Raw genomic sequence first — 15,742 nt, 5'->3', positions numbered from 1 at the left:
AGGGGATTGATTGAGAGGTATGTATTATACAGAGTGATTCTTATTATGGGTGATATAATCTAGTAGTATAGAACAAATCTGGATTAATTCGTTAGTTGTTTGGAAACGCAGCCGGTTGAGATACTACAGTGGAGGATGTAGATTTGTTGTGATGGTAGTTAACCAGAAGCCTTCCCAAGAGGTATTTGTCGTTTTTAATGTGTTCGTCGAGCTTAGAGAACTGATGGATCTGGAGCTTGATAATGATGATAGAGAAGGATACAATGAGCACGCAGGGATAGATACGTCGCGCGATGGTGTTCCGCAGACGCGGCGACGCGACGAATAGAGGTGCCAGGGCGTGAGCTGTGACGTAGGGCACAGACAGTGCGACAGATAGATAGGCCACAGCTGGAGCGGCCAGTTCGGTCAGTATTTGGCCAAGATCGAGCGCGCGCACTCCGTTGCGATAGACGCGTTCGATGGCGCGACGCAGCGCACAGTCGGGACACATCATGGTGATTGCGCAGACGATCTTCGTGTAGAGCACGCCGAGCACCCAGATCTGTGACAGCCAGAGGTTGGGTGTTTGTTCCAGAGGCACGCGGAAGGGAACCACCACTACTAGCTCGATCAGCAAGCCGAACAGGAGAGGAATCACGCCGAACAGAACGACAAACGCCACGACCGCCTTTGCTAGCACGAACCCCATTCACCAGGCGTGTAGAATGCGGTCGGCCTGAAATAATTCAATTAAATGAATCAAGCAATTTAGACTAAGCTCTCTCTCATTCTAATCAAATTCTTCATTTGTCATAATACAATAAAATGTTAAAAAAAACACCATTCAAATACTTACAGTCCAAGACATGTAGCTTTCTACAGATTGAAATTACTGAGATATTGCAATTATTCAAATGCTAATGAATTAATAATTATTATTGAACGAAAATCCAAATTAATGCAACACGTTGCTTTTGAGAAGATACAAAAGAGGATCTTACACACAGTACCACGTTAATCTATAATATAGATTATATATATTATATATAAAAGCGAAATAGCACTCATCACTGATGACTGACTGACAGACTCACTCACTCACTCACTCACTCACTCACTCGCAGAACTAAAAATCTACCGGACCAAAAACGTTCAAATTTGGTAGGTATGTTCAGTTGGCCCTTAGAGCGCACTAAGAAATCTTTTGGCAATATTTCAACTCTAAGGGTTGTTTTTAAGGTTTAAAGTTCGTCTTTTAGCATGTATATTCTCTTCTCCCAATATCTTAATTATAATTGAAATACCATATCATATGTTACTATAGAACTATAATCTGGATAGAGTACCTCTTCGAAACAGTTGTTAACTGGCAACTAAATTAATAATTTTGTCAGGTTGGCATTAAGTTGTGTTGACTTTGTTAGGTTGGCACCAAGTTGAAGATTAAAATGCATTTATCGCATAAAAATTGATTGGGCACTGCTACTTCAATCCTGGGAATATTAAATACTAGCCGTCAGGCTCGCTTCGCTCGCCATACCGTTTAGCCAGACGTTTAGTCTGGATTCCCGACTGGATTGTCCTAACATATGATAAAAATGCTCAAATGAAAAATGCAGGCGAGCGAAGCGAGCCTGCTGATCTCATTCTTGGACGATCCAGTCGGGGGTCCAGGGGGCGGAGCCCCTGGCTAGACGGATATGGCGAGCGAAGCGAGCCTGACGGCTAGTAAGCTATATACACACTCAGCCCTTTAACCGCCATCGAGATGAGACATTTATTTATTGTTTTTTTTCCTATCTTTAGTTTTAAAAATTATTATTATAATAAACTCTCTTATTATTCTTTCAAATTTATTTATTATTCATAGTTTGTAATTATTTTGTTATTGCTAGTGTTTGCCCTCTGTCTGATAATTTGCGACTCCTCCCTGCACACGGACAAATCATCCAGGCAGGGAGAATTTATTCATGTAAATTATAAACCTTTTATATTTTGTGAATTTGTAATATTTATGAAATAAACCAATTTGAATTTGATCTGTTGCTTATGGAAGATTCATAAAGCTCCTTGTGTATCTTTTCGATGCAATACGTTGCTTTTGAGAAGATACAAGAGAGCATCTGTTTCTTATGGAAAGATACTTTAGCTCCTTGTGTATCTTTTAGGATGCATACGTTTTTTTTGAGAAGATACAAGAGAGCATCTGTTTCTTATAGAAAAATACTTTGAAGCTTCTTGTGTATCTTTTCGGATGCAAACCGTTGCTTTTGATAAGATACAAGTCTGACATGTGCATAATCTGTTGCTTATGGAAAGATACATTTTCAAAAATGTTCGATGTTTTTGAACGGTAGTATGGTAGACTAGTGGCCCTCAACCGATAGGTGAAGCTACATGTAATTATTATATTTAACGAAAATCCAAATTAAATCCTGTAATTCACCCCGAAGACTTCTGCTACTGCAATTAATATTGACAACAGGGCAAACAGCTAGATGGAAATTCGAAGAGCGCTACTATTCAAAAATTATTTGTCAGTCCGGGAAATCGAACCCAGTCAGCCCTAATTGCCGGTCAGGATGCTTACCCTTAGACCAAATAATAATTTTTAATTCATAGCATTTGAATAATTGCAATATCTCAGTAATTTCCATCTGTAGATTGGTTGGCCGCTATGGCTTCGTATAAAATGAGCGCTGCTATCCAGAGATAGTGTGTTATTTTTTGAATGTTATTATTATTACAATTGCGTATGTTTTTTGAGAAAATAAATTTGAAATGATGCTATTGTATTACCTTGAGGCAGCCAGCTGATGACAAGAGCGGCGGCGCGTGCCACCAGCCAACACAGGTAGGTGCCACACGAGGCGGTGTACAGCTCATGTATGGCGCGGGCGGCGGAGGCGGCGCAGAGGTGAGTGCCGCACCCGGAGGCGTGGACCGACCCATGGTCATCACTCGACGACCGAGCCACACGGGCACAGTGAGTGCGACCAGACTGGCGGCCACTAGACTAGCGGCCACTAGCAGCAGGAGACCGGCGATGCGCGCCGCAAACAGGTGCGGTCGCTGGTACGGCTGGAATCCGGTCGGGCCCGCTCGGTGCAACAGTGCCTGGTGGGCAGCGCCCAGGTCGTTTGCGACCCCAGCTGCGTTTGCGCCCCCGGCACCGGCACCGGCTCCAACCTCCATCTGGAACCATACACGTTCAGTTGATGCACTTCCCAAAAAATACAAGTTATAGAATAATAGTGTTACCACAGAATAGATAATGGAACAGAATGAAAACTGTCAATCAAACGCCTATCCAATCAATGCTTTTTACATGGCACAAATACTAGACACGTCACATGACCTAAGGAAGTTCCAATCCTGGTCTTCTGATTGGCTCGCGGCTGTGAACGAAATCATTGATCGGATCAGTAAAGGGATCCGAACCTCCCATCAATACTATTACAATGTGGAACTTCCTACCAAGATGGCGGATATTTGCGCCAGGGTACTAGCCGAGTTTCCATACTGTATGTATACTGTGGTGTTACTTTTACTTTACTTTTCTTGTTTGTCACAATTATTAAACAGCGTTAAGGGAGCAACGATCCCGCAGTATATGACACGTCAAAGTTTAATCTGATATCTACCATCCTTCATATTTCAACACAACAGTCATTCATTAAACAGTCATATTTAAACACAACAGTGTTTAATTTTTGGTCTGAAAATTTTACTTTCTTCAAAGTTTAGACTAATTGCTTGTAATTGATTAAATTCATCTTTGAATTCATCTGAGAGCTCTCTACTATAGTGAGGTGCACGTTATAATGGCAGTGTTTGTTTAGCAATGGTATTGCTATCATTGCCTATCATTCTACAAAGCGGATAGCGCTATCTCTTTCTCACTTTGCTCTGTTGCCAGATCGTCTTTTAACAATGTAGAATTAATAATTCATTAACAAAATATTTCATGTAAGTAATGGAGATTCATTATGAAATTATTGAAAGATATAATTTCTTGCTTAATAAAATATAATTGATTATTTTAAATCAAGTGACGAAGCAGTGTGTGATGTCATAACCTCAACCTTTGGACAACACCCTTTAACTTTTTATCAGCATTTTTTTGAGAGAAATAGAACAGGCTCAGCCTAGTTTTTCCTTCAATGCCTTACATATATTATGATTGTAGTATTTTGTACAATAAATGAATGAATTTTAAACCAGAATGAACAGTTAATATTACATCAAAAACCTGTATCAGCTACCGTCTATAGAAGGCATTGACAAGACACAGAAGATCGCAACGTTGTCTCCTATCTTTCTCCACTGTCATTATAACGTGGAACTCACTATGGACTTGATAATAGTTATGGCATTATCATCTGTCAAGTTCCAAGTTACGATGTTAATCACAGCGTATAGCAGTACAATTTTGGCAAATAAGGGTGTGATGACATTGAAGGTTGAGGTACTACTGTAATGTTTTCACATGAACGGTGAAGTTTGGACCTTTAGAAGTCCATTCTCAGAGAGGGTATCGAGGATACCTTCCCCTTCAGCACTTGACCGTAGAGTGGTTCATAGGCGTAAGAGTAATTCATAGCTATCAGGTCACAATCAAATTTATATAATATGAACTTTACAAGTGTATTATGCTGTTATCACTAAGACTTCATTTGTGCTAATAGTATACCTGTGCGGGGTCAGGCTGGTCGTCTCCGAGCAGATAGGACTTGAGGTCGAGCAGATGGGAGACGGCGCGACACCAGGCGCGTACAGTTGCCTTCAGCCACAGCCTCGTGTGGCTTTGCTCCAGCAGGGGGGCAGAATCACTTGCAGTAGGAGCAGCTCCAGGGATAACTCGCTCACCTGCCAAACAAACATAATAATATGCATTATATTATTTGTTTGTTTTTAGATTATCACCTAGTGGATATTATATAATCTTAACACGAAAATACTTCATATTTTTTCTTTATCATTGTCTTATTAAATAGAAGTACTATTAGTAGGCTACTTTTTATTTTCATTTATCTTGTCTTCTTGTTGTTTTCTCATATTTCAGTATTTTTTTACTGTGTACTGTTCTCTTTTTGAACTCACAGCTAGCGGACAAGTCTGACTTTGTTGGTTGTGCCAAACATTAAGATAATTATAATTTACATTTGTCTTACGTATCTTGTTTTTGGCAAAATAAAATATTCTATTTATATTGAAATTTATCGAGAAAAGCGGTAGTTATTCAGGAGAAGGAATGGTTTGATATTGAGAAGAACCAGGGGAAACTGTAAAAATGATAGGTGGTTTTGGAGGGGGAGGAGGAGTTGGAGAAGGAGGAGGAGGAGAATTAGCTTAGACTTCTTTATTTATGTATGTTACAATATATATACTGGCTTCCACACTAATTTACATTAAATGACAGTATTGCTAATTATTCAACGAGTATTAGAAAGTAAAATTTTTTAATGAATATTGAAAGCAAATTTAATTACTTGAATATAACATTGTTATGTAACTACATCAGCGGTGTATCGGTGGCATGCCAATTGACAGAATCCCAAACGACTGAAACGCTATATTTTCCCAAACGGCCGAAAACTACTTTTTTCCCAATTTGCAGAATTAATGAAATATGAAACTGGAACTTTCTCATTCAGTCGAATCCCAAATGACAGAAACTTTTAAGAGTTTTCCCAATCGACAGAAAACTTGTTTGTGAAATTGGTGAGAGTCCAAACGACCGAAAGTGATAGGTTTCCCAAACGACAGAAAGTTTCTCTAGTTTGTCGCAAATGACAGAAAGCGTTCTGCCAATTGGGAAAAAAGTAGTTTTCGGCCGTTTGGGAAAATATAGCGTTTCGGTCGTTTAAAATTCTGTCAATTGGGACCCTACGGGTGTATCGACTCTCTGAAACGTATATAAAATAAAAAGGCCTGCCGCAAAGTAGACCCACGCTAATCCACGAAAAGCAACCCACGCCGTGGTCTGTTTTGTAAACCATTGCTATAGAATTATTCATAATCAATCAGCTGACAAGTGGATTATTCACTGCATGTATTACACAGATGTCTAGAGAAGCCTAGCAATGGTTTACAAAACATCCCACGGTGTGGGTTGCTTTTCGTGGATTAGCGTTGGTCTACTTTGCGGCGGGCCAAACACACGACCGGGAGGAAGAAAGATTGAGAGATGACAAGTTGGAGTTGGGCCTACCTGTGTTGATTCGGTTTGCAGGGCGACAGTGTAGGGCAGAAAGGCGGGCCACACGAGGCGTAGCACACGCACGGGCAGCCACAGCATCAGCAGAACAGCTGTGCCGAAGATAACAGCTGATGCCAGCAGCCGACGCACGTGACGCATTATCGGCAGGTGGATCATTTCCTGCAAAACAGTTGAAAATAAGTTTTTGTCATAGTCATTCAATTTTAGCTTTAATTAATTTAGCTTTAATTTAATTTCAGCTGTTTTACATCCATGAAATCAAGCCGGTAAACAGCTGATTGTAGAACAAATAAACATATGATTCTCATTACAGCATACTATCAAAGACCTTAAAGAGACCCACAATGCCTATGCCTTCCCAATGATAGCTCTTACTTGAAATTGAAGGCCGCCATTGGTATTTTAGCACGAGATATTATATAAATAATATTTGTAATACTATAGATCACAAAGGCATTGGTGGCATTGGTATGTGATAATCTTATGGGTTGCCCCCTCAATGGCGGATTTCAATTCCAAGTACGACACTAGCGCTGCATGTGAGTCTATGCATCTTTAAGGTCTTTGCATACTATACTGTAATAAAATCATATGTTTTCTTTACAGTCGAGTTCCGAATTTGGAACAGCAAAACTGGTGCAAAAACCGCCTTTTAGCGCTCCAGCTCCAGGTAGAAGTTTTGTCAACTACAATAAAAAAAATCCTGATTCGAAACTTGTAAACTAGAATGCATATAGTAATGTCAGCACATGCAGGTAATGTTTTCTGTTTCTCAATTATTCTTTTCTAGATTATTATGACAAAAAATCTGGTGTGGTACACTCACACAACTTTCCTTGCTCATTGAACTATAAGCCTCATCATCAAACGAGAATAATTTAGGAGAATAACATAATGACGATTGACGGCAACATATTTGCAACTACGATCAGACTACTGTATATGTGTATCAAATTGTTTTCAGAGTACTTTTTCTTTATGTAAATTGTGAAATTCGATGATATTTTTTGAAATTCGTCAAAACAGCTGTTCTACAGATGAAATATCTTGACTATGACTGTGTTCATTTTATAAACTGCTCTACCTACCCACGGTATATGGAAGAAGAAAAAGTAAAAACCGTGTACCAACCCAAAGTTAGTAGACAGAAGGTTGGTCACTCATCTATAGTATTTTCGTTGAAATGCAATTGGAGTGGGGGAACTGCAGCCGTGACGTAGGCTGTAGTTCAGAGTAGGCAGAATATCGCATTCTTGAAAATCATATGGTGTCGTATAGTCAAATTATATAACACAAACATTTTCTGACATGCAAGCTTTCTGTTTCTGCTTTACAATAATTATTAGAACATTTGATAATACAACATTTTGCCATATAAAAGCAAAAACCCCACCTCCTAACCTTCCCTTTCAAACCTTAAGGTTTCTTCATCTTCTAGGTCGTGTTATATTTTGTAGTTGGCTATACATCAGCTTGTGAATTTCGGGGATGAGATATTTTGATTCTCGTAGAACATGTGCTCGATACCAGCATGTGTTCAGTGCATTTACAATGAATGAAATTCATCGGATTTATCGGGATCGGTTTATCGGTTTATTGCGATTCATTGGTTTATCAAGATTTTTTAAGGGTTAATCTGAAATTATAATAGTATAACATTGTCTACTAACGCTTTTCCAGCTTATTAACTTTTCCGTGTCACGTTTTTAGATTCATGAAAAACTTTCAACTTCATTTAAAGCTGGCCACTGACGAGCGTTCCAACAAGCCAAATGGCACGGTAGCATGCCATTGGAACGACGTGAATGGTGAATCGCGCTCGTATTTTGGTGGAGCGACGAGGCTCGATGGAATTCCAACCGGTTGAAAATCCATCGCGCCACGCCAAACCTACGTCACTCCAACTTCTCGTGAATGGGGAATCTCGATGGCATGCTGGAACGACGGAACGACCGTGAATGTGGAAACCTGTGGGTTGTCCCGTCTCAGTGCGTGTCAGACCGTTGACTTGGAAGGATAGATTGCTGTTTTGCTCTTGTTTTGATTGTTGTTTTGTTCTTGTGTTGTTGTGTTGTCATGAGTTCGAACCGGGATTTTGTAATCTCTGTGATCGAGATGTACAGGGATCATACCTGTTTGTGGAAAATATCAGACCCTGGTTACCATGACAAGGTAAAAAGGAACGCTGCTCTGGAGATGATCCTTGATTTTTTTAAAACTGTTGATCCCACAGCTACAAAAGATGTAGTTACTAAGAAGCTCAACTCGATGAGAGGCTCATCGGTGATATCGCTGTGATGAACTTCAGCTCTTCATAGTTCATCCCGGTGGCCAAGAAACGTAGAGTTGCAGCCAACCTCTCCTGGGGGGTAATGCACTGTATCATGACTGTATCTTTCTTTGTAATCATCGGTGTTACCAAACGAAGTAAATGGTTGTAGGTATCTTCATCCATACGCAAATAATTCTTCCAGTCCGAAGGTTCGACACTAATATCTTGAAATAAATTCAGATGCGTGTGATTCCGCCTATTCGAAAATAAATGTTTCACCCATTTCCGTTTGGGTTTTTTTCTTTTTACGTACAAACACACAGCTGTTGAAATCAGGAGAAGTTCCTCGTCCATACTTGATCACAAACCATCAACTACTGGAGTGATGGAATGGAGTGCTCGTGAATTGACCCACAAAATATTTACGGATTTGGATCGTTCCAGCTGGAGTGACATCGCGCCGCGCCACGCCGTTTGGAACGCTCGTCAGTGGCCAGCTTTAGTTGAATGAACTTGAAATATTTAACAACATCACTAGAATCGGTGATTCATTCGCTATAAGTATGGAGAATTTTAAAGTTCTAGGTCAATCTTGAGGAGATTATACGACGATAAATTTGAAGATACAGTGAATAAACTGTATGCTCAGTGTGATTACTCTAGAACATTTTTACTACACGTGACGTCACGCTGGCGTTCCCCACCACTTTGAATCACACCTGTGAGTGATCAACCTTTTGTCTACTAACGTTGGTACCAACCTACCTCATGCACGAGAGGGAGGTTACAAAGTCCATTTCTCAAGGATTGGGTGGACCCCTCATTAGTACCCCAGGAAAAAGACTCTTGTCAGTTGATAGAGCTAATAAATAACTATACAGGGTATGGATTTCAAAAAATTCGTTAGAGCCGTTTTTGAGAATATCGTGAAAAACATGGCTTTTTAGTCATTATCCGCCATTTTTCTCAAGAATATTACGGAGCTCCTGAAATTTTCCCTGAAATGAGACTTATGCCAGTTGATAGGGCTTATAAATAGCTATCCATGGTATGAATTTAAAGAAAATCGTTAGAGCCATTTTCGAGAAAAACGTGAAAAACATGGTTTTTTAGTAATTATCCGCCATTTTTTCCGCCATCTTGAATTGAATTTTATTGAATTTCTTATTGTCGGGTCCTCAGGGTATAAGGACCTTAAGTTAAAAATTTCAAGTCAATCGGTTAATTAGGAATGGAGTTATCGTGTTCACAGACATACACACACACATACACACACACACACACATACACACACACACACACACACACACACAGACATACACACATACACACACACAGACCAATACCCAAAAATCATGTTTTTGGACTCAGGGGACCTTGAAACGTATAGAAAACTTGAAATTGGGGTACCTTAATTTTTTTTGGAAATCAATACTTTCCTTACCTATGGTAGTAGGGCAAGGAAAGTAAAAATAGCGAAAGTTACTTGGACGTGAATGTCTTTTGCAGTGCTCGAATGAAATTCTAGTCTCGGCTGACGCCTCGACTAGAAACATCATTCTCGCCTGCAAAAGGCCCCTTCCCGTCCTTGTGACTTAAGATACTATATTCTGATTCACACAGAATCTTAAAAAATTACAGAGTTGAAACAGCAATGCAATGCAGCAGTCCTTGAGTCAGTATTAGCTAAGGGGTATACTAGCTGTAGCTATAATATAGCTATCATATTATGATCTTCCACTCTCATTCATCTAGAATCTTTGATGAGCAAGAGTCTATTGTTCGATTCGATTATACAGAATGTCCCACGATAGGTGTAACAGCCGGAGACCATAGATCCTACATGAAATTTGCAACAAAATCTGTGCAGTAGAATTTCCTTAGTTTTCTATATATATAGATTTTTCGATACCTTTGAAAAACGTCAATATCTAGAAAACCACCAAAATCTAGTTTTAAGGACGTGGTAGTAAAAAGAAATTCTCAATAATATTCATGTAATTTGTTCCTTGGTTTGATGGTTTTCAACTGTTTATGAGTGTTGGAAAGAAAGGAAGTAATTTTCAATAAGATTCATATAATTTATTCCTTTTGATTAACGTTTTTAAACTGTTTGAAATTTGGCTTTGAACTCAACGAATGTACTTTTTTCAAATTAGAGCGCTAATAGCAAGTTCAGAAACGTCAAACAAAGGAAAAAGTTCTATGAATCTTATTGGACATTTCTTTCTCTTTCCAACCATATCCTCAGGATTACATCATTTTGACTGATAGTTTTCTACTTCCTTATTGACGTTTTTAAAAAATATTTCGGAAACTAATGTCAATATAAGAAAATTTTCCTTGTCATTTTTGTTGCAAATTTCATGTAGTATCTATGATCTTCAGCTGTTACACCTTTCGTGAGATAGCCTACATAGGCTGGAAAATTAAAATCAATTTTTTTCGCACGTTTTTGCAACTTAGAGTCGCTTTTCGCATCCTCTCCGCCATAGCTCCTTATCTCTCCAGTCATCCTCTCGCAAACCTCTGCATTCCATCTCTTTTCGAACTTATGATATGAACTCATGACCTAATTTAAAAAGAAATTCATGAAAAAATTTCAACACGAGGATAAATTATGTCTACATTAAAATGAAAGAGCACATGACAAAATACATACTTGAATGGGACTGAAGCAATACTCCGTAACAAAGCCATAGTGCATTCTGGTGACGTCAGCATAGGTAGGGCTCCTACACCAATAAAAATTCGTTGATTTCAGCTGATCTATATCACATAGTGTTTCTATTGGTGTAGGAGGGTATAAAAAATACATACTTGAATGGGACTGAAGCAATACCTCCGTAAACAAAGCCATAGTGCATTCTGGTGACTTCAGCATAGGTAGGGCTCCTACACCAATAAAAATTCGTTGATTTCAGCTGATCTATATCACATAGTGTTTCTATTGGTGTAGGAGCCCTACCTGTGCTGACGTCACACGAATGCACTACGGCTTTGTTTACGGCTGAAGTCGGGATCTTTGAGATTGCGTTGAGTTTGATATCGTTGATATTTTAACTCAATGTAAGATTAGATGAATGGAAACTAACTAATGACCTGATTTGAAATGACAGAAAAACACTCACCTGAATGGGACTGAAGTCGGGATCGTTGAGATTGCGCAGAAACCAGAGCACACCAGGCCTCAGCACCTCTCTTAGGAGCAGGATGAACGAGGCAAAGTAGTAGACGTAGACCATGCCGCAGACCCAGTGGATGAACATGGAGGTGCCGGGCGCCGCCCTAAACGACGCCTCTCTGTCTCTCAGTGTGGCGTCGAACATCGACAGCGAGCAGATGTCCAGCCACCATCCACAGATCAAAGGTAGCACACCTATCTCTACCACCGACAGTAGCGACACCTGCGAAAATCAATTTTTAATTAGCAGCTAGACCAAAATTCATTCATAAAGGTGCGTACAGACTTTCGCTCTGCTCCGCAACCGAACGTCACTCCAGCAGAGCGATTGATGATCGACCGGCGAGCAAGAGTGGTTCGACCGGGGAACGCGAGAAGATCTAACATCTTCCATAACGTTCATGATGGGTGCGTGGGCGGAGCGACTGTGGTTCGATGGTGGTACGAGGGCGGTACGAGGGAGGAGCGTGCTCGGTGCGGGTTGGAAGCGCGAATATGTGTACGCAGCTTAAGATTGAGTAAGAATAGAAAAGAATGAATGACTAAAAACTAAGAATCAAATCAAATCAAATCTTTATTTTGTCCCAAAAACATAATTACAATGACAAAAATGGTTATAAATGAAAAAAGTAAAATACAATATAAAATGAAAAAGAAAAATACCATTAATAGGATTATACATAACTATTTAAAAACGGGAAGTCCTGCAAGGTTCGAGGAACCTGAGCGCAGAGGCCGAGTGTTCAATGCTTAACAGTACATGAAAATAATAATGGGATATTATTAAGAAATAGGGAAAAGAAAAAGTGAGAGAAGAAGGGAAGAGAAAGAGCAGAGTGAAGGCATAGGGGAAAGTAAAGAATAGTTGAAGATTACATAAAAAACATGAGAAGTCTTTATACTAAGCTATGAGGAAATTACATTGTCAAAATAAAATAAAATCAATTTATTCTCACAATTTACAAATCATAGAGTACATTTATAGACACCCTTACGTTGTGAGAGACTCACATGTAGGCTTAAGCCTGTGTTTGTGGGGGCCTGGCGTAATTCGCTGAATTTAAAATCGATAAACTATTAAACTAAATTTGAGAAAAATACAGATTAAAAAATCTGGTGTGGTGCTCTCACACAACTTTTCTTGCCGTTATGAAAATTGATCATCTGACGCTAGTGTTCACGCGCATCTCAAGTCTACTATTCAAAGAACTGAGCCAGCTGGTGACAGGGCAATAATGCTGGAGACACACGAAGTCTGCTATTTCATCAAAGTGAATGATTTAATAGAATCAACAGTTGCCAACAAATTGCAATTGAACAATCACATTTTCTCGAATTTCGAGCTTATTTTCAATTTTAGGTGAAAATGTTACTGAACATTAAGTGTAGAGATTTTCATGCTCAATCTTCTCCACTCAAAATTTTTTGTTTAAATTGTATTTGGAGCCTGATAATTGAGAATATAAAATCAAACTTCGCATAGATGGGGCGGAGCTTCTGAAATTTTTACAGATATGGGACTTATGGCAGTTATCAATGGACTATTTCAGGTATGAATTTAATTAAAATCGTTGGAGCTGTTTTTGAGAAAATCGCGAAAAACCTTGTTTTTCACAACATTTTCTCCATTTTAGCCGCCATCTTGAATTGCATTTGATCGGAATTGATCGTGTCGGATCCTTATAATTATTGTAAGGACCTTAAGTTCCAAATTTCAAGTCATTCCGTTAATTGGGAGATTGAGATATCGTGTACGCAGACGCACCCCACACACCACACACACACACACACACACACACCCCACAACACACACACACACACACACACACACACACCACAACACACACACACACACACCACCTCACACATACAGACCAATACCCAAAAACCGCTTTTTTGGACTCAGGGGACCTTGAAACGTATAGAAATTTAGAAATTGGGGTACCTTAATTTTTTCGGAAAGCAATACTTTCCTTAACTATGGTAATAGGGCAAGGAAAATAAAACTAAAGGTACAAACACACTGAAGGCGGGCGGAGCGGAGCGTTGCGTGACGTGGCGTGGTCAGAGCGTTCATGATACACACAGGAAGCGTCTGAGAGTCAAGGGCCTAAAAAATGGTGTGGTCTAAGTTTGCACGGACATTACTTTGTGAGAAAAATCACTTTAAAAAAGTAAATTCGTATGGCTTTTGTTGGTGGGGAGTCCCTTGCGGGAAGGTCCCACCGCCTGAATATATAATTTAAGCCGTCAATGGGCCTTACGACTGTCATACTTCAGCCGGGTCCGACACTTTAACGTGCCCATCCGATAACACGGGAGTGATCTGGTTAAAAAACTTTTGATAATGAGAGGGTTTGAACCCGGGATCTCTATGTTGCTACGCAAGCACTCTATCCACTAGACCACGGATCACTCCAATCACTTAAAGTATTGGATATTAGCCAAATTTCCCCCAAAAAATTTACTAGATGGTGAGAGAATTAATGATTTTTTAAATTCATAGAATTATGAATGAAATGGATTAGAATCGCCTTACTTTTGATTTAAAAGTGCAATAGATAAATTTCTCTATTGAAAAACTAAATAATACCATAGAGAAACAAAGGCGTAAGTAGATATCCCATGGTATAGGGCGTCTATGTCGCAACTATTACTGTTATCTCAAGCCGATTACTGTCGATTATTGTCAATTTTTACTGTTTTGTTGGGGTGAAAGTGTATGAACGGCACAATTTGAGAGACTACCCGCGTCACACAGCTGCATGGGAAAGAACTACGTGAACTATCGGCTTGAGATAACAGTAAAAGTTGCGACATAATCGCCCTATACCATGGGATATCTACTTATGCTATCGTTTCTCTATGATAATACACATTACAGGAGAATTTGGGCAAACATTAATAATATACTAATGTACTAGATGGTGGGAAAATGTAGTAGAACAAGTGCATTATTATGTACAAGAGTGGACCAGACTGGCACTCGCACTGTGACGCTCCAAAAAACAAACCAGCTTGTTCCAAAGTTTGACGCCACGCCCCGCTCTGCTCCGCGAGTATGCTTCCAGTGTGTTGCATCTCATTACTTGACATGATATTGTTCAGAACGCTCCACAACCCCACGCTTCGCTCCGCTGTAACTTTTAATACATGGTTCAAAAATATTAGCCGACACTGTATCAAGTTGAAAAAATTAAATTAAAGGTTGCTGTTGCTTATTGTTTTTAATTATTCAATTCAATTCAATTTATTTCACCAAAAACACAAAAACAAAACAATAAATGATGCTTTGCGAGCTCAATCACCTAATCATAATTATTATTATTTGTGATGAACCAACAGTTCTTGGTGGATTTTGAACTGTAATGAGAACAAAAACAATATATGCTTTTCACTGATACTCAGACTAGAAATTTTACTGAAGAAAAGATAAAAATTCAACTGATAACACGATTGTAAATATTGTATGACAGGTTTTTTTTCCATTGCTGTACAATGCTACAAGAGATTTTCTTCTCAATTTCATCATGATGTTTGAATAATTTAGTCATGTAAACTTATTTTATAAAAAATAAGAATAACTATCAAACGAATGATAATTATATCTCTTCAATGATCACAATTTTTTGTTTCAAACTCGACAGTAATAAACTATTGCAATAAGCTGTTTAAATGCCAAATAATAGCTAAAGAAGTATAATTTTGCAAGGAGAATTAAGGTACATTAAACATGTAGCTTCATCAATCTACAATATTATTCAATGTTTTTCATGTTTAATCAAACCAGTTTCTCTCTTTATTCTTTATTCATTTATACAATACGTACATTATCGAAATGATAGGTAGAGGAAAAATAAGGTAACCTTGAGCTATTCCTCTCCCAAATTTAGATAACGTAAAACATAGTCCGAAATAGGTTAAGTCTTGTAGTTCTTCAATTCACAAAATTTTGAGTCCTCAAATACTTTCACAAAGTAGATTTTCAAATTTAATACCTCTGACATGGTTACGTGACTCTTTCATCGCTTTCTACCAACGCTTTTGGTAGAGAGTTAGTGGGGAGGATATTTAATATTCT

At 38.9% G+C, this 15,742-nt stretch overlaps 1 pseudogene; it reads right to left on the bottom strand.

Moving 5' to 3' along the window:
• Positions 1 to 73: 73 nt before the first annotated feature.
• Positions 74 to 11,884, bottom strand: LOC120356482 (annotated as a pseudogene).
• Positions 11,885 to 15,742: the final 3,858 nt, after the last annotated feature.

Source organism: Nilaparvata lugens, unplaced genomic scaffold (genome assembly GCF_014356525.2).
Source record: "Nilaparvata lugens isolate BPH unplaced genomic scaffold, ASM1435652v1 scaffold6875, whole genome shotgun sequence".
Taxonomy (NCBI): Eukaryota; Metazoa; Arthropoda; class Insecta; order Hemiptera; family Delphacidae; genus Nilaparvata; species Nilaparvata lugens.
This window is presented reverse-complemented; position numbering and strand designations above follow the sequence as displayed.